The 23136-nt window shown below is 41.8% G+C and overlaps 1 long non-coding RNA gene across 1 annotated transcript in view; it reads right to left on the reverse strand.

Annotated features, from left to right (window-relative positions):
- Positions 1 to 6924: 6924 nt before the first annotated feature.
- The window catches only part of LOC143782485 (uncharacterized), a 44044-nt gene continuing 27832 nt past the window's right edge, over positions 6925 to 23136 (reverse strand). Inside the window, exon 2 of the long non-coding RNA XR_013216960.1 lies at positions 6925 to 7223. This is a non-coding gene — a long non-coding RNA (uncharacterized LOC143782485). The remainder of the gene's footprint in view (positions 7224 to 23136) is intronic.

Consider the following 23136-nt stretch of genomic DNA (forward strand, 5'->3'; position numbering starts at 1 on the left):
TTTTACAGTATCATATAATGGTTGTTATTTTGGTTAGATTTTCCAAAAAATTAGGAAGTCTGGTGGAAGAGCCCGTGGGCGGTCATTGCCAGCTGGTACTGATGGTGGTGGTGCATCTGGTGGTAGTGGCAAAAGCACAATAGATGTTCTCCCTCACAGGTCATTCCCCTTTGATTACTGGGCATGTAAAATAGACACCTGGCCTGAATTGGCAGAATATGCATTACAGGAGCTAGCTTGCCCTGCTGCTAGTGTGCTATCAGAAAGATTCTTCAGTGCTGCTCGTTCAATACTGACCGAAAAAAGGACACGTCTGGGTACCCGAAATGTTGATGATCTAACCTTCATTAAAATGAACCAATCATGGATTTCAAATTATTTGGCCCCACCTTCCCCTGCTGACACGTAGCTTGCCTGAAAAATGTCTTGCTTTTGGCCTCCTCTTACTGACTACTCCAATTCCTCCATTTGCAGCTGCTGAATGTCCACCATAGGCCATTTTTATACCTCCCTAAATGGGCTGACTCCCCCACAGGGCCGTGGTCACCACCTGGCGCAAGCACCCATGCGAATGCCGTTTGCCTGGACAGGTGGGTGTGCCCACTCTTGGGCGATGGCACTGGCATAGGGTCCCTCATAGTACAATGAAGTGTCTCTGACGGTGGTGGTGCACAACCAACGTCAGACACACCGTCGTAATATGAGGGGCCCTGTGCCAGTACCGCCGCCCACGAGAGAGTGTTCCCCCCCAGCTCGAACAGTGCTCTACAACTTGCAATACTTACCTCTCCCTGCTCCACCACTGTGTAGTCTGGGCTGTTAAATCCTTCAATGGCACTGCCAATACAAATTTGTTGAAATGATAGATGATAGTTAAAATATACAGGGGCCCTGGCCTCCATTTAGACCAGTTAATACTTTGCGCCTACTACCACTGTCTGCTACTCAGCAGAGGAGCCCACCCCTGTACCTAGCTATGCCACCTGTTTATTTATGAACAATTTTTTGGCAGACATTAAGCCCACTTTATTATTTGGGCCTACTAACTGTGCCAGCCGCTCATTACAGTTGTCCTCCACTGAACAAAACAATGCAGCCTGTTTAGTCCTTTTACCAATTTTGAACTGCATTTAGCCTACTTTATTATTTGGGCCTACTAACTGTGTCTGCCGCTCATTACAGTTGTCCTCCACTGAACAAAGCAATGCCGCCTGTTTAGTCCTGTTACCAATTTTGAACTGCATTTAGCCTACTTTATTATTTGGGCCTACTAACTGTTTCTGCCACTCATTACAGTTGTCCTCCACTGTACAAAGCAATGCCGCCTGTTTAGTCCTGTTACCACATTTGAACTGCATTTAGCCCACTTTATTATTTTGGCCTACTAACTGTGTCTGCCACTCATTACAGTTGTCCTCCACTGAACAAAGCAATGCCGCCTGTTTAGTCCTGTTACCACATTTGAACTGCATTTAGCCCACTTTATTATTTGGGCCTACTAACTGTGTCTGCCGCTCATTACAGTTGTCCTCCACTGAACAAAGCATTGCCGCCTGGTTAGTCCTGTTACCAATTTTGAACTGCATTTAGCCGACTTTATTATTTGGGCCTACTGTGTCTGCCTCTCATTAGAGTTGTCCTCCACTGAACAAAGCAATGCCGCCTGTTTAGTCCTGTTACCAATTTTGAACTGCATTTAGCCCACTTTATTATTTGGGCCTACTAACTGTGTCTGCCACTCATTAAAGTTGTCCTCCACTGAACAAAGCAATGCAGCCTGTTTAGTCCTGTTACCACATTTGAACTGCATTTAGCCCACTTTATTATTTGGGCCTACTAACTGTGTCTGCCACTCATTACAGTTGTCCTCCACTGAACAAAGCAATGCCGCCTGTTTAGTCCTGTTACCACATTTGAACTGCATTTAGTCCACTTTATTGTTTGGGCCTACTAACTGTGTTTCCTCCTCATCCTGCCCATTGCCCAGCCACTGCTAGATGAGTCTGCTGGTACATTGACCCAGACCACTACATTCCCCCTGCACTCTACACAGCCAGAATCTGTCCCTGCTGAAAGTCAGGTTCCCCTTCCCGCATACTATACCACCTTACTAGAGGACAAAGAGGAAGGTGCAGATGAAAGTGCAGGTTCCTTCATCAGGTGGGGGGGCATACTCGTTGGCGACGTCACTGGCACAGAGCCCCCATAGTACGCAAAAGTGTCTCTGCCAGTGGGAGGCGCCACCCGCCGTCAAACACACCGCCGTACTATGAGGGGCCCTGTGCCAGTGACGTCGCCAACGAGTATGCCCCTCCACCTGATGAAGGAACCTGCACTTTGATCTGCACCTTCCTACAAACGAGTGGGCCCCCCCTGCTTGCTCAGGATCACAGCACTTGCAAAGTTGAAATACTTACCTCTCCCTGCTCCACCGCCGTGACGTATTCTGCGTTTCCTGGGCCCACAAAAATCTTGAGCCAGCCCTACCCCCCACAACTTTAGCCAAATGACCCCCAGTTTTCAATGCCTAACTGTTATTGTAAAGTAAATTAAGATTGACAAGCTTAAGTAATAAGAATTGATGTTTTTGGCATTAAAATGGGCACTGTAGGTGTTTTCTTGTCCTCCACTCACTGCCGACTTTGATTGCCCATTGACTTGCATTGGGTTTCGTGTTTCAGTCGGCCCCCGACTTTTCGCAATAATCGGCCAATTTCACCCGACCCAACTTTTGACAAAGTCGGGTTTCGCAAAACCCGACTCGATCCGAAAAAAGTAAAAGTCGCTCAACTCTAGTTGATACCTTTTAATGGCTAGCTGAAAAGATGGCAACAAATAGCAAGCTTTCGAGACTACTCAGGTTTCTTCATCAGGCATAGGCATGTCTAGGCCTGATGAAGGGACCTGAGTAGTTTCGAATAGTGTTGAGCGATACCGTCCGATACTTGAAAGTATCGGTATCGGAAAGTATCGGCCGATACCGGCAAAGTATCGGATCTAATCCGATACCGATACCCGATACCAATACAAGTCAATGGGACTCAAGTATCGGACGGTATCCCTGATGGTTCCCAGGGTCTGAAGGAGAGGAAACTCTCCCTCAGGCCCTGGGATCCATATTAATGTGTAAAATAAAGAATTAAAATAAAAAATATTGCTATACTCACCTCTCCGACGCAGCCTGCACCTTACCGAGGAAACCGGCAGCCTTGTTTGCTTAAAATGCGCGCGTTTACTGCCTTCCGTGACGTCACGGCTTCTGATTGGTCGTGTGCCGCCCATGTGACCGCGACGCGACCAATCACAACAAGCCGTGACGTAATTTTCAGGTCCTGAATGCCTAGAATTAGAAATTCAGGACCTGAAAATTACGTGATTGGTCGCGTCGCGGTCACATGGGCGGCACGCGACCAATCACAAGCCGTGACGTAATTTTCAGGTCCTGAATGCCTAGAATTAGGCATTCAGGACCTGAAAATTACGTCACGGCTTGTTGTGATTGGTCGCGTCGCGGTCACATGGGCGGCACGCGACCAATCAGAAGCCGTGATGTCACGGAAGGCAGTAAATGCGCGCATTTTAAGCAAACAAGGCTGCCGGTTTCCTCGGTAAGGTGTAGGCTGCGTCGGAGAGGTGAGTATAGCAATATTTTTTATTTTAATTCTTTATTTTACACATTGTATCGATCCCGATACCTATTCCCGATACAACAAAAGTATCGGATCTCGGTATCGGAATTCCGATACCGCTAAGTATCGGCCGATACTCGATACTTGCGGTATCGGAATGCTCAACACTAGTTTCGAAAGCTTGCAATTTGTTACCATCTTTTCAGTTAGCAATTAAAGGGTGTCAACCACTGAGGACTCTCAATTCTAAATATTTTTCTATCTACTGGCTAATACAGTACCAAGATATATATCTTTCCTATATTTGCTATCAGAAATTTCTGCGAGGTTTATGCATCTCTTGCCAGCAAAAATGTACATTTTTGCTGCGTTATTGTATGTGTTTTTTACATGCATTTTTGCATGAATTTTTGGACAGCAATGAAAGCTTTTTTAGCTAAAGATATTTGAGAAACAAATGTTTTGTGATGTAATTTCCTGGTAAGTAAACCGGTAAGTGAAGAGTTAAATAAATACACACACAAGTTGTTACCAGGAGCGTTAACAGAATGCAGCTACGTAGGCTGTAACCAAACATCAACTGTCAGAAATCAGCGTGCACCGCGATACCTGTTAATTTTTACAAGAAAAATTAAGAAACATTTTTCATAACCAGCAGAGGGAAAACTGATGGCTGAGGGCTTATTTGAATATTCTGGGAAGGAGCCAATGGCAATAAAAGTTCCTAGGCTATTAGTATCAGCTCACAGCTGTTTGCTTAGCCTTTACTGGCTAGTATCCTGGGGACCCTAGAAAAAAATTGACGCAGGGTTCCCCTATAAAATCTAACCAGCAAAGGCTAGGCAGACAACTGCAGGCTGATATTAATACCTTAAGAAGGGGCTATGGATATTCGCCCTCTCCCAGCTTTCAGCCACCCCACAAATGGCACATCAATAAGGTACTCCAAATCTTGCACTTAGTTTCGCTCTTCCCACTTGCACTTGTGCGATGGCAAGTGGGGTGATGGTTGGGGGGGTGATGTCACCTTTGTATTCTCAAGTGACATGAAGCCCAGAGGTTTGTAATGGATAGACGTCTATAAGACACCCTCATTACTGACCCCAGAGTGATATTATAAAAAACACACACCCCGAATAAAAAGTCCTTTATTTGAAATAATGACACAGACTCATTTATTGAATCTAAATTAAACCATACTCATATCATCACCCAATCCTCTGAAGCCAAGGTCTCCTGTATCAGAATTAAAATAATAAACAATATTCCTCACTTGTCCGCCGAGAAGATAATCCATAATGTCCCACGATGATTCTGATGACTTTGAGAGCAGTCATTGTTGTGACTGCTCTCAAGGACAGCTGGCTACACACTGACACAGGAGGTAATCACTTCCGCAGTGTATAGAACTGTGTATAGAGAGTTCACCAGCTGATGAGCCACGGTGATCTCACAGGACCACCACTATGTGAGAACTTGATCATGCAGTTCTGGTGCTATAAGTGAGATCACTGGAGCTCATCAGTTGATGAACTTGTGTGACCTCTCTCATGCAGCTCAGCACTATACACTGCGGGAGCAATGACGCTCCTGTCTGTTTCACCAGTGGTCGATTGCAGCACACATCTCCCATGGGACATTCTAGATTACAAGGACTATGGCAGCAAGGAGAGTATTTGGTTGTTTATTGTGTTTGATTGTTTATAGGAGACATGGGCATAAGGGATTGGGTGTTAAGGTGACTATACGTTGTTTTTTTATTTTAATTTTTTTATAGGAGACAAGGGCCTCAGGAATTTAGTGTTAGGTGAGTATATTATGTTTTTATGTTTATTTGAATATGTATTTAATTATTTTTATTTTTTTTTAAGTTTGAGCACAGGCGCTGGCTGAGGAGAGACTACTTCTCCCATCAGCGGCATCTGCTATCACTGTTATCAGTGACAGCAGATGTAGCCTGATGGGAGCATTTTCATTAGCCAATGTCTGTGACCTGCAGTAAGCTTTGTACCACGGGTCACAGTATCTCTGTGTGGTCAAACTGACATATGACAGTGTGACCCTGCAGAGCTTTGACTGACAGTAATGATCTTACCGATGGTAACGTTACCGCCTATCAGAACTGCCAGTGTTTCTTGCACTGTCACACAGATGACAGCGTGGGAAACATCATAGGCAGTCAGTAAAAATTCAATCAAATCTGCAAACATTTTTATACCTGTACTTTTGCTGTGGATTTGACTGACTCAATTGAAGTCAATGGGAGAAAAATGCTAAAAATTCACATAAAGAATTGACATGCTGCAGAAAAAATGCACTGCAAATACTCAAAGGAAAATTACTGATCATGTGCACAACACTTCAGGATTCTCATTGAATTACCTGGCATAAGGATTCCTTAGCATTTTTGGTTCATTTCCGAGCGGCAAAAACACAGCGAAAAGGCACTCAAAAACGGATCATGTGCACACAGCCTTAAAGGTGAGCTTGATATTTGGGTGGAACTGTTGAAGTTTTTGTGGACAGTCAGTAGATAATTTTTTGGAGCCTGTCCAGATTATTAGCAAATCATCAATGTAACGGAAATATGCTAGAGGTTTAATTGCACTGATTATTTGTTATAATAATCCGGAGCAGCCCCAAGGATATGAACTCTTTCCATAAATCGTTAAAAAGTTCCACCTAACTATCAAACTAACTCTTCATTCTCAAAATCTCAATTCAATTTCATTTTCTGAGACCATATACATAAAAAAGTGTTTACAAAGTGTAAAGAAAAAAAAGATAATCTCCTATCACAGCAGCAGTGGAAGATGTTTTGGCACATTACACTTAATGGAAAGGACCACTAAGGTTAGCTACTATGAAAAGTCAAAGAAGCATGAAAAATACCAGAGCCTAATAAATGTGACCTATGCAGTAGCCAATGCAGTGAGTTGCCATTGTGGGTGTTTTTGAAGGATGTCATTTTATTTCCTTTACTTCCTCCTAGGCTAAATGTCCCTGTAATTAAACCATTTTAATTATTGTGATATTATTTAGTACAATGTAAGCCTTTATAGCTAAATATTTTACCATGGTCTAAGAGTATATCACTTTCTTTTTTCTTGCAGAACCAAAGTATATGAGACTTTTATAATTTCCATTGAAAAGCCATTGCCATGCCACTGTTGTATTGCAAGAAGGCAAGGACCCAGGTGGAGATCTGGCGCACAGTAGATACTGTGTGCAAAATATCACAGATGCATGCCTGTTGGCTGCATCCCTGTGATGGGAACATAGACTCAGCATAAGATCGATTTTGACCCTTTGGAATGCAGCATCACCTTTTTTTGTGATTTGGGTCATGTTTTTAATGCTACATTTTCCTGTTACAAAAACTCTGCAAGCTTCAATATTACCGTGCTTACTGAAAATCGTAAATCAGCCAACAAAAGCCTAGGGGCAAAGGATTGCAGCTAGACTAAATAAGAGGAGATTATCCAGAGATCGATGAGTTTGTTTAAGTTCCTTTCCATTCTTCTACTTTGTTTAGGAGTCAGTTTTCTGCTCATTCTTGCAGCTATGTTCTCTGAAATCTTCTGAGAGCTGAGCCTGGAAAAAAACACAATGAAGCTGTATTATAGCACACCAAGTATACTCTTATCTCTTGTTAGATCTCCTAGGATATCATTATTTATTAACACTACTAAATTGAAAAAACTACATATTTTAGAAACAAATTCAGATATTTTAAAGCTACAATGTAGCATAGTAATTTAAAATGTATCTCATATTCCACATAGCTTAAATAAGTAGTGGGATTATACTTTATATTTTGTAATATGCTTAATTATACCTTGGTTGTTAGCTTCTTGAGTAAGCCTCACTTTAACGCTGGGGTCACACGAGTGTTGATTCTCTTATGTGAGAGAATAGGCTCAATTATGGTAATGACACTCCATTGAAACTGTGATCAGGGTTGGATCAGAGTGTCAGCTTACTGTGATCTGATTCTTTCGATTGATAGAATCGTAGCACAGGAAATGAGAAGATGAAGAACTCAATTTCTCCATCTTCTCCATTGCCTGAGTCCACAGATACAGGACTGCAGTCAGATGACATCTCAGTGCAGACCAATGTTTTAACACAGCCTTAAACTTGATTGGAAGCATGTCATTCAATTTATAACACTCTTCCGAGTGCTATCCAATAAAACATTGGATAGCACTTGTCTGAGTTATACGCTCTTATGGGCAAGCCGTTAAGGCACTTTATGACATGGGTGTATTATGACCCCATTTTTACGGAAGCATAATAGGATTTCCATAAACGTGCATGAGCCTTCTACTGTACTTCTGTATGCCTCTGATTTCAGACGGCACATTCCATACAATTCCAGCAGAAATGTATTATGTGTATGAATGTTTTCATCTAGGTAAGACTATTGCCATTAACAAAAAGTCCGATACAAGCTACACAGAAGTCCTCAAACATATCTTTAGGTCCTAAAATTAGAAATCATCTTATTGTTCATAAAAAAAGAATTAAACAAAAAAAAGACCTGTTCATCGTTTTATGAAAGTAAACAAAAATGATCACAATGTTATATTTATTGAGTTAAAATAAATGTAGTCCAACCCTGGAACCACATGTACCGCTGTAAGTTTGTTTTTTCTTTTCACCAGTATCTTAGAGTTTGGCTTCATCAATGGTTTTATGTCTAGACTGTCAATAACTGCCACGTCCAGTATGAAATCCTAGTCCAGTATTAAGCCCCTACAAGCTAACTTCTGCAATGTAAAAGTAATGCAGGAAATTCCTGAGAATGCAGATACTTGTTGTTCACAGTGATTCATGAAGAGCAGAGATCCTGCATCACTTTGTAAGTTTCTACATAGCTTTGGTCTTGTTCACAGTATGTTACACCTAGTAGAGGTAGGTAAATTTCTTTGACTGGAATTTAATTTTTCACGAATTTTACAAAAAACAGCATTCTTGAGAATTAGAATTTTTTGGAATTCAGCAAAATGACAGCCAGCTGCAGCCGCTATCTTGTTGAACAGTAATGTGACAGAAAAATGTAAAAAAAAAATAAAAAAAGCACCATACTGGCCATCCAATCCTCTATGCCTCTCTTAGGCCCCTTTATCACATCAGTTTTTTGCCGTCAGTTACAATCCGTTGGCTCGATGGATCCGTCGCAGATTGTGAAAAACTGATGCGATGGATTAGTTTTTTCGACGACTAGCGGATCTGGCTAAATAAATCAGAGCATGCTCAGTTAAAAAAAAACAGAATCTGTTGCTGGATTCCATCAGTTGATGGTTCCGTCACCCATAGGCTTCCAAACGAGCAAACGACGGACGGCGACGAATCCGTTGCTGTCCGTTTTTTCGACGGACACAAAAAACGTTACTTTGTCCGTTGTCTCCGCCCACCAGACAAACAATTTTCGACGGATCCGGTGAACAACGGATGAAACGTGAGGCCATCCATCACAATCCGTCGCTAATACAAGTCTATGAGAAAAAACAGATCCGGCGGCATCAGTCGCTGGATTCGTTTTTTTCAAAATTCGACGGATTGCGACTGATAGCAAAAAACTGATGTGTGAAAGGGTCCTTACATATCTGGCAGAGTAGACACTCTAAGCCTGGGCTTCTGGCCAAGAGCAGGCTCTGGAGTTTATAGAATATGATCCGGGGCCTACTTGTGGACAAGAGTCCCTGGCCTAGACTGAACACTGGACTGCACAACTGGACTGCACAACTGATGTCGGCAGAGCTAGGAGGTCACCGAGATCTGCTTGCATCAGGAAGCACCAGGCTGTAGTCGACAGCGGGCCGAAGATGCGTTACCATGGAGGTCCAGACAGTTGGTAGGGGAGCAGTGGGAGTTGCCAGAGAAGTAAGCGATAAGGTAAACATAAGGATTTTATCATTTTTACACCTGACTTTTTTTTTCCTCTGAGGTCTGCAGAGACCCACAGCATAATGAGGGACATTAACCCCCCCTCCCGACATTTGCAGTAGATATGTCAAGGTCGGGAAGGACTTCGAGTGCAATATATATACGTCATGGCGATCGCCCACGCACAGGGGGCTGTGTGCTGGCGATCACCGCCGGGAGTCAGCTGATTCTGACAGCTGAGACCCGGCACTCAGAGCCAGGAGCAGTGCCCGCACCCCTCCTGCCACTTTAACCCTCTAAATGCTGCGATAGCTGCGGTCGCCGCATTTAGAGAGCAGGCAGAGGGAAGAAAGTCCCTCTACTCTTGGATCAAAACATCATGACTTAATCGTGGGGTCCCAATTGCTGCTTAAGGGGACCCAATGTCATCATGACATCATGGCACTAGCAAGTTAGATCGTGCGCAGTGCATGATCTAACTAACTTGTGTCTGCAGCACTGACAGCTCATGCATTGCTATACCTTATAACAGTGATCAGACTGCAGAAAGTGATAGTCCCATAGTGGGAATAAGTATAAAAGTGAAAAAAAAGTTGTAAAAATATTACATCACAAAATCATGATAATAAAAAATACATATATATAGGACAAATAAATATTTAAAAAAAACAAATAAAAAAAAACAATAAAAGTACACCTATTTGGTATCGCCACGTCCAGAACGACCTGACCTATAAAACTGCCCCACTAGTTAACCCCTTTAGTGATCACCCTAAAAGAAAAAAAAACTATGCTTTATCATCATATTGTCAAAGAAAAAGTGGAATAAAATGCGATAAAAAAAATGTAAATAAAAATGGTATGTCGGAAAACGTCATCTTCTTCCGCAAAAATAGCTCCATCAGCCAAAAGATAAAAAAGTTATACCTCTCAGAATAAAGTGATGCAAAAATAATTATTTTTTCTATAGAATAGTTTTATTTGTGTAAAAGCGCTAAAACATTTAAAAAAAAACTGTAAAAAGGAGTATAGCTGCAATCATACTGACCTGAAGAATAAAAATGCCTTATCGATTTTACCATACACGGAAGGGCATAAAAAAACCCAGCAAATCCTGCATTGTTGGTTTCTGTTTATTCTGCCTCCCAAAAATTGGAATAGAACGCGATCAAAAATTGTTATGTGCCCAAAAATGGTAACAATAAAAACATCAACTCATCCCGTCACCTGTCTTTTAGTGTGTGACAGCTGCCAAACATAAACACTCGATATAAATCTGGTGTCGCTATAATCGCACCCCCGAAGAATAAAGTCGTCTAATCACTTATACAGCAAGAGGAACAATGTAAAAATTCATAAAATCAATTATGCAGCTGCTGTTCATTTTTTTCATTCTGCCATCCAAACATTGCGGCGCACATTTATCCTGCACTTTGTGCAGAATATCGAGTCTCGGCGGTATGGCTAAGAAGTACTGTACAGCCACATATGGGGTATTTCTACATTCAGCAGAAATTGTGTGACAACTTTGGATGCCATTTTGACCCATTTCACGGTGTGAAAATGTAAAATCTGGGTCTAAAACAAAATTTTGGTGGTAAAATGGACTTTTTCTTCATTGCCCAATGGTATAAAATTCTGTGACCCACCTGTGGTGTCAATATGATCACTGTACCCCTAGATGAATTCATTGAGAGGTGTAGTTTGTAAAATGGGGTCTCTTATGGAGGTTTCTGCTATTTTCGCACCTTAGGGGCTCTGCCAGAGTGACATGAAAACGTCAACCACACATGGGTTATTGGCGTACTCAGGAGAAATTGCACAACAAGTTTTTGGGTCTATTTTCTCCTGCTATCGTTGTGAAAAGAAAAAAAAATGGGGCTAAATAATATTTTTGTGGGGAAAATTTGATTTTTTTTATTTTTACGGCTCAACACTATAAGCTTCTGTGAAGCACCTGGGGTTCAAGGTGCTCACCACACATCAAGATAAGTTTCCCAAGGGGTCTAGTTTCCAAAATGGTGAAACCTATGGGCAGTTTCCACTATTTAGGCACATCAAGGCTCTCCAAAGGCATTATGGCATCTGCTAATTATTCCAGCAAATCTTATATCCAAAAAATCAAATGGTGCTCAGTCCCTCCCGAGACCTGCTGCATGCCCAAACAGTGATTTTCCCCCACATATGGGTTATTAGCATGCTCCGGTGAAATTGCACAACAACTTTTGGGGTCCATTTTTTCCTGTTGCCTTTGCAAAAATAAATAATTGAGGTCTAAAGTAAAATTTTTGTGACAAAAAGTTAAATATTCATTTTTCCTTCCAAATTCCAAAAATTCCAATAAAGCACGTGAAGGCTTAATAAACTTCCCGAATGTGGTTTTGAGCACCTGGAGGGGTGCAGTTTTTAGAATAGTGTCACTTTGGGGTATTTTCTATCATATAGGCCCCTCTAAAAAATTTCAAATATCATATGGTCCCCCTAAAAAATGGTTTTGTAAATTTTGTTGGAAAAATGAGAAATCGCTGGTCAACTTTTAACCCTTATAACTTCTCCACAAAAAAAATTGTTTTCAAAATTGTGCTTATGCAAAGTTAACACGTGGGAAATGTTATTTATTAACTATTTTATTTGATATACAATGGGAACAGAAAGTATTCAGACCCCTTTATATTTTTCACTCTTTCTTTCATTGCAGCCATTTGGTAAATTCAAAAAAGTTCATTTTTTTCTCATTAATGCACACTCTGCACCCCATCTTGACTGAAAAAAACAGAAATGTAGACATTTTTGAAAATTTAATTAAAAAAACCCTGAAATATTACATGGTCATAAGTATTCAGACCCTTTGCTCAGACACTCATATTTAAGTCACATGCTGTCCATTTCCTTGTGATTCTCCTTGAGATAGTTCTACTCCTTCGTAGGAGTACAGTTGTGTTTAATTAAACTGATAGGACTTGATTTGGAAAGGCACACACTTGTCTATATAAGACCTCACAGCTCACAGTACATGTCAGACCAAATGAGAATCATGAGGTCAAAGGAACTGGCGAAGGAGCTCAGAGACAGAATTGTGGCAAGTCACAGATCTGGCCAAAGTCACAAAAGAATTTCTGCAGTACTCAAGGTTCCTAAGAGCCCAGTGGCCTCCATAATCCTCAAATGGAAGAAGTTTGGGACACCAGAAGTCTTCCTAGACCTGGCCATCCAGCTAAACTGAGCAACTGTGGGAGAAGAGCCTTGGTGAGAGAGGTAAAGAATAACCCCAAGATCACTGTGGTTGAGCTCCAGAGATGCAGTAGGGAGATGGGAGAAAGTTCCACAAAGTCAACTATCACTCCAGCCCTCCACCAGTTGGGCCTTTATGGCAGAGTTGCCCGACGGAAGCCTCTCCTCAGTGCAAGACATATGAAAACCCGCATAGAGTTTGCTAAAAAGCACATGAGCACTATGAGAAATAAGATTCCCTGGTCTGATGAGACGAAGATAGACCTTTTTGGTCATAATTCTAAGTGGTATGTGTGGAGAAAACCAGGCACTGCTCATCACCTGCCCAATACAATCCCAACAGTGAAACATGCTGGTGGCAGCATCATGCTATGGGGGTGTTTTTCAGGTGCAGGGACAGAATGACTGGTTGTCACTGAAGGAAACATGAATGCGGCCAAGTACAGAGATATCCTGGATGAAAAGTTCTTCCAGAGTGCTCTGGACCTCAGACTTGGCCAAAGGATCACTTTCCAACAAGACAATGTGTAAGAACACAGCAAAAATAACAAAGGAGTGGCTTCAGAACAACTCTGTGACCATTGTTGACTGGCCCAGCCAGATCTCTGACCGAAACCCAATTAAGCATCTCTGGAGAGACCTGAAAATGGCTGTCCACCAACATTCACCATCCAACCTGACGGACCTGGAGAGGATCTGCAATGAAGAATGGCAGAGGATCCCCAAATCCAGGTGTGAAAAACTTGTTGCATCTTTTCCAAGAGGACTCATGGCTGTACTAGCTCAAAAGGGTGCTTCTACTCAATACTGAGCAAAGGGTCTGAATACTTATGACCATGTGATATTTCAGTTTTTCTTTTTTAATAAATTTGCAAAAATTACTACTTTTCAGTTTTTTTTCAGTCAAGATGGGGTGCAGAGTGTACATTAATGAGAAAAAAATTAACTTTTTTGAATTTACCAAATGGCTGCAATGAAACAAAGAGTAAAAAATGTAAAGGGGTATGAATACTTTCCATACTCACTGTAAGTCTCTGATTTAAAGGAATAAAAATAAATAGTTTGAAAATTTAAAAATTTTAACCAAATTTCCATTTTTTTCACAAATAGACCCAAATCATATTGAAGAAATGTTACCAATATCATGAAGTACAATATGTCACAAAAAACAATATCAGAATCAATGGGTCCGTTGAACCATTCCAGAGTTATTACCACATAAATTTACACTGGTCAGAATTGTAAAATTTGGCCCGGTCATGAAGGTGAAATCAGGCTAGGGGTTACGTTAAAGCAAATTGAATTTCCTGGGAAAATGTGTGCAAACAGGCAAATTTGAATTTTGCCTGATTCGCTCATCTTGAATACCTACACAAGTGGTCAAAATTGTTGGTACCCCTCGTTTAATGACAGAAAAAACCACAATGGTCACAAAAATAACAAATAACTTGAATCTGACAAAGGTGATAATAAATAAAAAAATCTATGAAAATTAACAAATGAAAGTCAGACATTGATTTTCAACCATGCTTCCACAGAATTAAAAAAGGGACATGTTAAATCAAGGAGTGTCCACTAACTAGCATCTAAGGTGTCTACAATCTTGGAATCAGTGAGTGAGCCTGTATATAGGGCTACAGATACTCACTGTGCTGTTTGGTGACATGGTGTGTATCACAATCAACATGGACCAGAGGAAGCGAAGGAAAGATCAGGAGATTAGAAAGAAAATTATAGACAAACAGGTAAAGGTAAAAGTTATATGACCATCTCCAAGCAGCTTGATGTTCCTGTGACTACAGTTGCACATATTATTCAGAAATGTAAGATCCATGGGGCTGTAGCCAACCTCCCTGAACGTGGCCTCAGGAGGAAAATTGATAACAAATCAAAGAGGCGGATAACACGAATGGTAATAAAAGAGCCCAGAAACACTTCTAAACAGATTAAAGGTGAACTTCAATCTCAAGGAAGATAAGTGTCAGATCGCACCAGCCGTCATTCTATGAGCCAAAGTGGACTTCATTGGAGAAGCCCAAGGAGGACACCATTGTTGAAAAAAATCATAAAAAAGTTACACTGGAATTTGCCAAACTACATGTTGACAAGCCACAACGCTTCTGGGAGAATGTCCTATGGACATGGAGCGCCCACAGACGCAGGGCCGCGGGGCACTCGGTACCGGGCCTCTCGGTCTCAGTTCTGGGATTGTCACGGTGGCTAGACCCGGTCCGTGACCCTGCTAAGGGGCGTCCAATGAAAGTTGTAAGTGGTGGTGCGTGGTGCAGGTCACGATGAATAATGAGGACACAGGGTTGCAGTCTCTTTACCTCTTTACTGAAGGCTTCAAGGTCCTCAATCCAGAGTACGGTTAACAGGGCTGTAAGAGACCGGCCGGTCCGATGGCACCTCCAGAGTTCCCTTTGCAGGTGGAAATCTGTGCCTACCTTCTAGCGCCTGTGTGTTGTAGTACTTCCCTGCTAAGCACCACGGGATAGTCCTCACAACTGTTGTGTCTGCTTCTGATGTTATTTCCCACAACTTATATCTGTTCTGATCTTCTCCGTCCCCCAGATGATATGGATAGGACGCACCCGTATGACGGGAAGGCCTGGAGTTCTTCCGGGACCCTAGCGTCGCCCCTCTCCCACAGTTGCCCCCTATGTCTTCTTAGGTGATTTTGGTGAGACAGCCAACCTAAAATCAACTGTCCTGCCTCTGTTTGAAGTATTGCTTGGAGTCTAATACTTCCTCGGCGTTCTGGCCACCGGCTACGCGCCTCAATAGGATGTTGCCTCGATCTTACAGCACGACTCCTATTGGTGTTATCTCCTTTTTGCTTTGATCTCGTTTCTCACTCTCCACAATAAACCTCGCTTCTTGTCCTTTCTTGAGATACCGCCGCGATGTAGTGCAGGCGCGGTTCCTTAACATTCTTTTCTGTTCGCTAGGCCTCTGTCAGAATCCCACGCCTGACAGGGACCCCCCTGAATCTTCCCCTGCAACACCCTCTGCCACAGGATGTTGCTTGGTTCCAACCCAGTCAGCTTTCTGTCTAACTTCCTATCTAACCCCCAGTTTTACCAGATTGTGAGGAGTGGCCTAATACATAGTGCCCTTAGCTCCCCCTGGAGGCCAGACTATGAAGTGTATTGGTGTCTGTGATACCTGGTCAGGTGAACTCCTTCTGTGCCATCAGACGTACCATCACTCCCCTTAGCGGCTGAGCGGTGTTACTGCAACGACCAGGTCTCTGGGGCGCTGCAGACAGATGAGACAAAAATTGAACTTTTGGGGAAGGCACATCAGTTCTGTGTTCACAGACGGAAAAATGAAGCATATCAAGAAAAGAACACTGTCCCTACTGTGAAACATGGAGGAGGCTCTGTTATGTTCTGGGGCTGCTTTGCTGCATGTGGCACAGGGTATCTAGAATCTGTGCAGGGTACAATGAAATCTCAAGACTATCAAGGGATTCTAGAGAGAAATGTGCTGCCCAGGGTCAGAAAGCTTGGTCTCAGTCACAGGTCATGGGTCTTGCAACAGGAGAATGACCCAGAACACACAGCTAAAAACTCACAAGAATGGCTAAGAGGAAAACATTGGACTATTCTGAAGTAGCCTTCTGTGATCCCTGACCCAAATCCTATTGAGCATCTTTGGAAAGAGCTGAAACATGCCGTCTGGAAAAAGCAAACTTCAAACATGAGACAACTGGAGCAGTTTTCTCTTGAGGAGTGGGCCAAAATACCTTTCGAGAGGTGCAGACGTCTCATTGACAGTTACCGGAATTGTTTGATTGCAGTGATTGCCTCAAAAGGTTGTGCAACAAAATATTAAGTTAAGGTACCATCATTTCTGTCCAGGCCTATTTCATGAGTTTTATTTTGTTTTTTTAATTCTGTGGAAGCATGGTTGAACAGCAATGTCTGACTTTCATTTGTTCATTTTCATAGATTTTTTTATTTATTATTACTTTTGTCAGATTCAAGTTATTTCTGTGACCATTGTGGTTTTTTTTCTGTCATTAAATTAGGGGTACCTAGCCTGTTTTGTCATGTAGAACTGACTATGAGTTAGCATCCAGTATTCAAGAGAATATTTCAGTACATATAAGAGATCAGTTAACATGACACCGTTTGTTTGCATTTCTTACATTTTTAGGTCATAAATATTATTAATGAACATTTGTTTCAAAGTCTTGATTCACTCAAAGTGTGTTAATTACATGTAGTTGTGATGCTATGTATGATCCTATTTTACAACCCCAAATTCTGGATTTTTTAATGATTACTCAGGTTTCTTATTGGAGAGCAATGAAAATAATAGTTATTGTATAATTAATAGCATTGCCAAAATCAGATTGTTATTAATGGGAGGCATGCTACAGCTCATGCAATAAAGTTTGCTTTACCTGTGCAATCTCTATTGTGGCATTTTTCCCTTATGAATTATCAGGGGGAACTGTGATTTAGGCAGAGTGCAGCAGCATGACTGATGCTGCGGTCGATGTTATACCATTTATGTTGGTATACCTTTAGTACAGTCCACTGAGTGATTCCAAACAGATGCATGTAAGTCCAGAGGAAACCAAGAGGAAATGTTTTGGACATCCACTAAGTGAATAGGCCTACATTTGGGAATGCCTCACATGCGTGCTGGGAGCTTCACTGCTGTGTAGAGGAAGCTGACACAGCAAATGTCGTGTGAATGCAGACTTATTATATTAAAAGTGGACAGTACGTAAGAACTGCTAACTGACTTATCTTTCTGCAAAGCAATACCATATCAGTTTCCTCTTTAACCCCTTAATCCCATATGACGTACTATCCCGTCGAGGTGGGGTGGGCCTTAATTCCCACCGACGGGATAGTACGTCATAGCGATCGGCCGCGCTCACGGGGGGAGCGCGGCCAATCGCGGCCGGGTGTCAGCTGCCTATCGCAGCTGACATCCGGCACTATGTGCCAGGAGCGGTCACGGACCGCCCCCGGGACATTAACCCCCGGCACACCGCGATCAAACATGATCGCGGTGTACCGGAGGTACAAGGAAGCATCGCGCAGGGAGGGGGCTCCCTGCGTGCTTCCCGGAGACCCCCGGAGCAACGCGATGTGATCGCGTTGCTGCGAGGGTCTCCTACCTCCTATCCCTGCAGGCCCCGGATCCAAAATGGCCACGGGGCTGCATCCGGGTCCTGCAGGGAGTACTTCCGGGTCCGGAGCAGGCTGCAGATGAAAGCTGCAGCCTGCAGCGATGTGAGTGAGAGCGCCGATCTGATAGAGTGCTGTGCACACTATCAGATCGGCGATCTGTGATGTCCCCCCTGGGACAAAGTAAAAAAGTTAAAAAAAAAATTTCCACTTGTGTAAAAAAAAATTAAAAAAAAAAATTCCTAAATAAAGAAGAAAAAAAAATATTATTCCCATAAATACATTTCTTTATCTAAAAAAAACAAAAAAAACAATAAAAGTACACATATTTAGTATCGCCACGTCCGTAACGACCCAACCTATAAAACTGTCCCCCTAGTTAACCCCTTTAGTGAACACCGTAAGAAAAAAAAAAAAACGAGCCAAAAAACAACGCTTTATTATCATACAGCCGAACAAAAAGTGAAATAACACGCGATCAAAAAGATGGATATAAATAACCATGGTACCGCTGAAAACATCATCTTGTCCCGCAAAAAACGAGCCACCATAAAGAATCATAACCAAAAAAATAAAAAAGTTATAGTCCTCAGAATAAAGCGATGCCAAAATAATTATTTTTTCTATAAAATAGTTTTTATCGTATAAAAGCGCCAAAACATAAAAAAATGATATAAATGAGGTATCGCTGTAATCGTACTGACCCGACGAATAAAACTGCTTTATCAAGTTTACCAAACGTGGAACGGTATAAACGCCTCCCCCAAAAGAAATTCATGAATAGCTGGTTTTTGGTCATTCTGCCTCACAAAAATCGAAATAAAAAGGGATCAAAAACTGTCACATGTCCGAAAATGTTACCAATAAAAACGTCAACTCGTCCCGCAAAAAACAAGACCTCACATGACTCTGTGGACCAAAATACGGAAAAATTATAGGTCTCAAAATATGGAGACGCAAAAACTTTTTTGCTATAAAAAGCGTCTTTTAGTGTGTGACAGCTGCCAATCATAAAAATCCGATATAAAAAACGCTATAAAAGTAAATCAAACCCCCCTTCATCACCCCCTTAGGATGAAGGATTTTTTATTTTCACAGCACTGCATTGTAAACTGTAGTGAAACACTTGGGGGTTCTAAGTTCTCATAACACATCTAGATAAGTTCCTTGGGAGGTCTAGTTTCCAATATGGGGTCACTTATGGGGGGTTTATACTGTTTGGGTACATCAGGGGCTCTGCAAATGCAACATGATGCCTGCAGACCAATCCATCTAAGTCTGCATTCCAAATGGCGCTCCTTCCCTTCCGAGCTCTGCCATGCGCCCAAACAGTGGTTCCCCCCCACATATGGGGTATCAGCGTACTCAGGACAAATTGGACAACAACTTTTGGGGTCCAATTTATCTTGTTACCCTTGTGAAAATATAAAACTGGGGGCTAAAAAATCATTTTTCTGAAAAAAAAAAGCATTTTTAGTTTCACGGCTCTGCGTTATAAACTGTAGTGAAACACTTGGGGTTCAAAGCTCTCAAAACACATCTAGATATGTTCCTCAGGAGGTCTAGTTTCCAATTTGGGGTCACTTGTGGGGGGTTGTACTGTTTGGGTACATCGGGGCTCTGCAAATGCAACGTGACGCCTGCAGACCAATCCATCTAAGTCTGCATTCCAAATGGCGCTCCTTCCCTTCCGAGCTCTGCTATGTGCCCAATCAGTGGTTCCCCCCCACATATGGGGTATCAGCGTACTCAGGACAAATTGGACAACAACTTTTGGGGTCCAATTTATCCTGTTACCCTTGTGAAAATATAAAACTGGGGGCTAAAAAATCATTTTTCTGAAAAAAAAAAAAGCATTTTTAGTTTCACAGCTCTGCGTTATAAACTGTAGTGAAACACTTGGGGGTTCAAAGCTCTCAAAACACATCTAGATATGTTCCTCAGGAGGTCTAGTTTCCAATATGGGGTCACTTGTGGGGGGGTTGTACTGTTTGGGTACATCGGGGCTCTGCAAATGCAACGTGACGCCTGCAGACCAATCCATCTAAGTCTGCATTCCAAATGGCGCTCCTTCCCTTCCGAGCTCTGCCATGCGCCCAAACAGTGGTTCCCCCCCACATATGGGGTATCAGCGTACTCAGGACAAATTGGACAACAACTTTTGGAGTCCAATTTATCCTGTAACCCTTGTGAAAATAAAAAACTGGGGGCTAAAAAATCATTTTTCTGAAAACATTTTTTTTTATTTTCACGGCTCTGCGTTATAAACTGTAGTGAAACACTTGGGGGTTCAATGCTCTCAAAACACATCAAGATAAGTTCCTTAGGGGGTCTACTTTCCAAAATGGTGTCACTTGTGGGGTTTTTTAATGTTTAGGCACATCAGGGGCTCTCCAAACGCGACATGGTGTCCCATCTCAATTCCAGTCAATTTTGCATTGAAAAGTCAAATGGCGTTCCTTCCCTTCCGAGCTCTGCTATGCGCCCAAACAGTGGTTTACCCCCACATTTGGGGTATAGTTGTACTCAGGACAAATTGAACAACAACTTTTGTGGTCTAATTTCTTCTCTTACCCTTGGGAAAATAAAAAATTGGGGGCGAAAAGATCATTTTTGTGAAAAAATATGATTTTTTATTTTTACGGCTCTGCATTATAAACTTGTGTGAAGCACTTGTTGGGTCAAAGTGCTCACCACACATCTAGATAAGTTCCTTAAGGGGTCTACTTTCCAAAATGGTGTCACTTGTGGGGGGTTTCAATGTTTAGGCACATCAGGGGATCTCCAAACGCAACATGGCGTCCCATCTCAATTCCAGTCAATTTTGCATTGAAAAGTCAAATGGCGCTCCTTCCCTTCCGAGCTCTGCCATGCACCCAAACAATGGTTTACACCCACATATGGGGTATCAGCGTACTCAGAACAAATTGCACAACAATTTTTGGGGTGCAATTTCTTCTCTTACCCTTGGGAAAATAAAAAATTGGGGGCGAAAAGATCATTTTTGTGAAAAAATATGATTTTTTATTTTTACGGCTCTGCATTATAAACTTCTGTGAAGCACTTGTTGGGTCAAAGTGCTCACCACACATCTAGATAAGTTCCTTAAGGGGTCTACTTTCCAAAATGGTGTCACTTGTGGGGGGTTTCAATGTTTAGGCACATCAGGGGCTCTCCAAACGCAACATTGCGTCCCATCTCAATTCCAGTCAATTTTGCATTGAAAAGTCAAATGGCGCTCCTTCCCTTCCGAGCTCTGCCATGCACCCAAACAATGGTTTACACCCACATATAGGGTATCAGCGTACTCAGGACAAATTGCACAACAATTTTTGGGGTGCAATTTCTTCTCTTACCCTTGGGAAAGTAAAAAATTGGGGGCGAAAAGATCATTTTTGTGAAAAAATATGATTTTTTATTTTTACGGCTCTGCATTATAAACTTCTGTGAAGCACTTGGTGGGTCAAAGTGCTCACCACACATCTAGATAAGTTCCTTAAGGGGTCTACTTTCCAAAATAGTGTCACTTGTGGGGGGTTTCAATGTTTAGGCATATCAGGGGCTCTCCAAACGCAACATGGCGTCCCATCTCAATTCCAGTCAATTTTGCATTGAAAAGTCAAATGGCGCTCCTTCGCTTCCGAGCTCTGTCATGTGCCCAAAAAGTGGTGTACCCCCACATATGGGGTATCGGCGTACTCAGGACAAATTGTACAACATCTTTTGGGGTCCAATTTCTCCTGTTACCCTTGGTAAAATAAAACAAATTGGAGCTGAAGTAAATTTTGTGTGAAAAAAAGTTAAATGTTCATTTTTATTTGAACATTCCAAAAATCTCTGTGAAACACCTGAAGGGTTAATAAACTTCTTGAATATGGTTTTGAGCACCTTGAGGGGTGCAGTTTTTAGAATGGTGTCACACTTGGTTATTTTCTATCATATAGACCCCTCAAAATGACTTCAAATGAGATGTGGTCCCTAAAAAAAATGGTGTTGTAAAAATGAGAAATTGCTGGTCAACTTTTAACCCTTATAACTCCCTAACAAAAAAAAATTTTGGTTCCAAAATTGTGCTGATGTAAAGTAGACATGTGGGAAATGTTACTTATTAAGTATTTTGCGTGACATATCTCTGTGATTTAAGGGCATAAAAATTCAAAGTTGGAAAATTGTGAAATTTTCAAATTTTTTGCCAAATTTCCATTTTTTTCAAAAATAAACACAAGTTATATCGAATAAATTTTACCACTAACATGAAGTACAATATCTCACGAGAAAACAATGTCAGAATCGCCAAGATCCGTTGAAGCGTTTCAGAGTTATAACCTCATAAAGGGACAGTGGTCAGAATTGTAAAAATTGGCCTGGTCATTAACGTGCAAACCACCCTCGGGGCTTAAGGGGTTAATAGATCTTTAGAAAGGAACTGCTGCAGGGGGGTAATGGATCCTAAATAGTATCCAATGTTTAGCATCCCATCCCATCTAAACAAAGTTGAATATTACATAGTTCTGCATAAATTTGATCTAAAAAATTACACCAGATTTTCACACAAGTCCTAAAAGTAGAACAGCAGAACCAAGTTAAAAATATTAGACTTTGCCATTTTTTTTTTATTAAGGATGACTTGACATTCCAAAACTTTAACTTAATTATCTATTCTTTTATCCCCCTTCCCAACATGCGCCATATATATATTGAGCATCGATGGCACTTCCTTACAATGAGCGCCAATGTGATCAAGTGCTGGTGAGAGCTGACACATTGCAGCAACGCCCATGATCGGTGCTAGGACCGATCGCGGGCATTTAGCCCCTCTGATGCCGCTGTTAGTATTGACAGTGACATTGAGGAGCATCACGCAGAGTGGGCTCCCTGCACACTTCCATCAGGGAAACCTGATGTGATCGCATTGTCCTGATGGTCTCCATGGAGACCCCCAGCCACAAGATGGCCACGGGGTCCTTCAGGGAAGGTGGCGTGTCAGTGCCTGCCCAGAGCAGGACCTGAGATTCCTCCTTCCTTGCCTGTCAGATGCTGTTCTGATGCTCTGCAGTGCAGAAGCATTGCAGAGTATCAGATCAGCGATCCGATACTGTACAGTAATGTCCCATTCTGGGAAAATGTTAAAAATTAAAAAAAATTATTAAAAAGTGTAAAAATATATATATTTTAAATCCCCAAATAAAGAACAAAAAAAAGAGAAACAAATATTTTTCCAATAAATACAT

This window comes from Ranitomeya variabilis, chromosome 6, assembly GCF_051348905.1.
Source record: "Ranitomeya variabilis isolate aRanVar5 chromosome 6, aRanVar5.hap1, whole genome shotgun sequence".
Taxonomy (NCBI): domain Eukaryota; kingdom Metazoa; phylum Chordata; class Amphibia; order Anura; family Dendrobatidae; genus Ranitomeya; species Ranitomeya variabilis.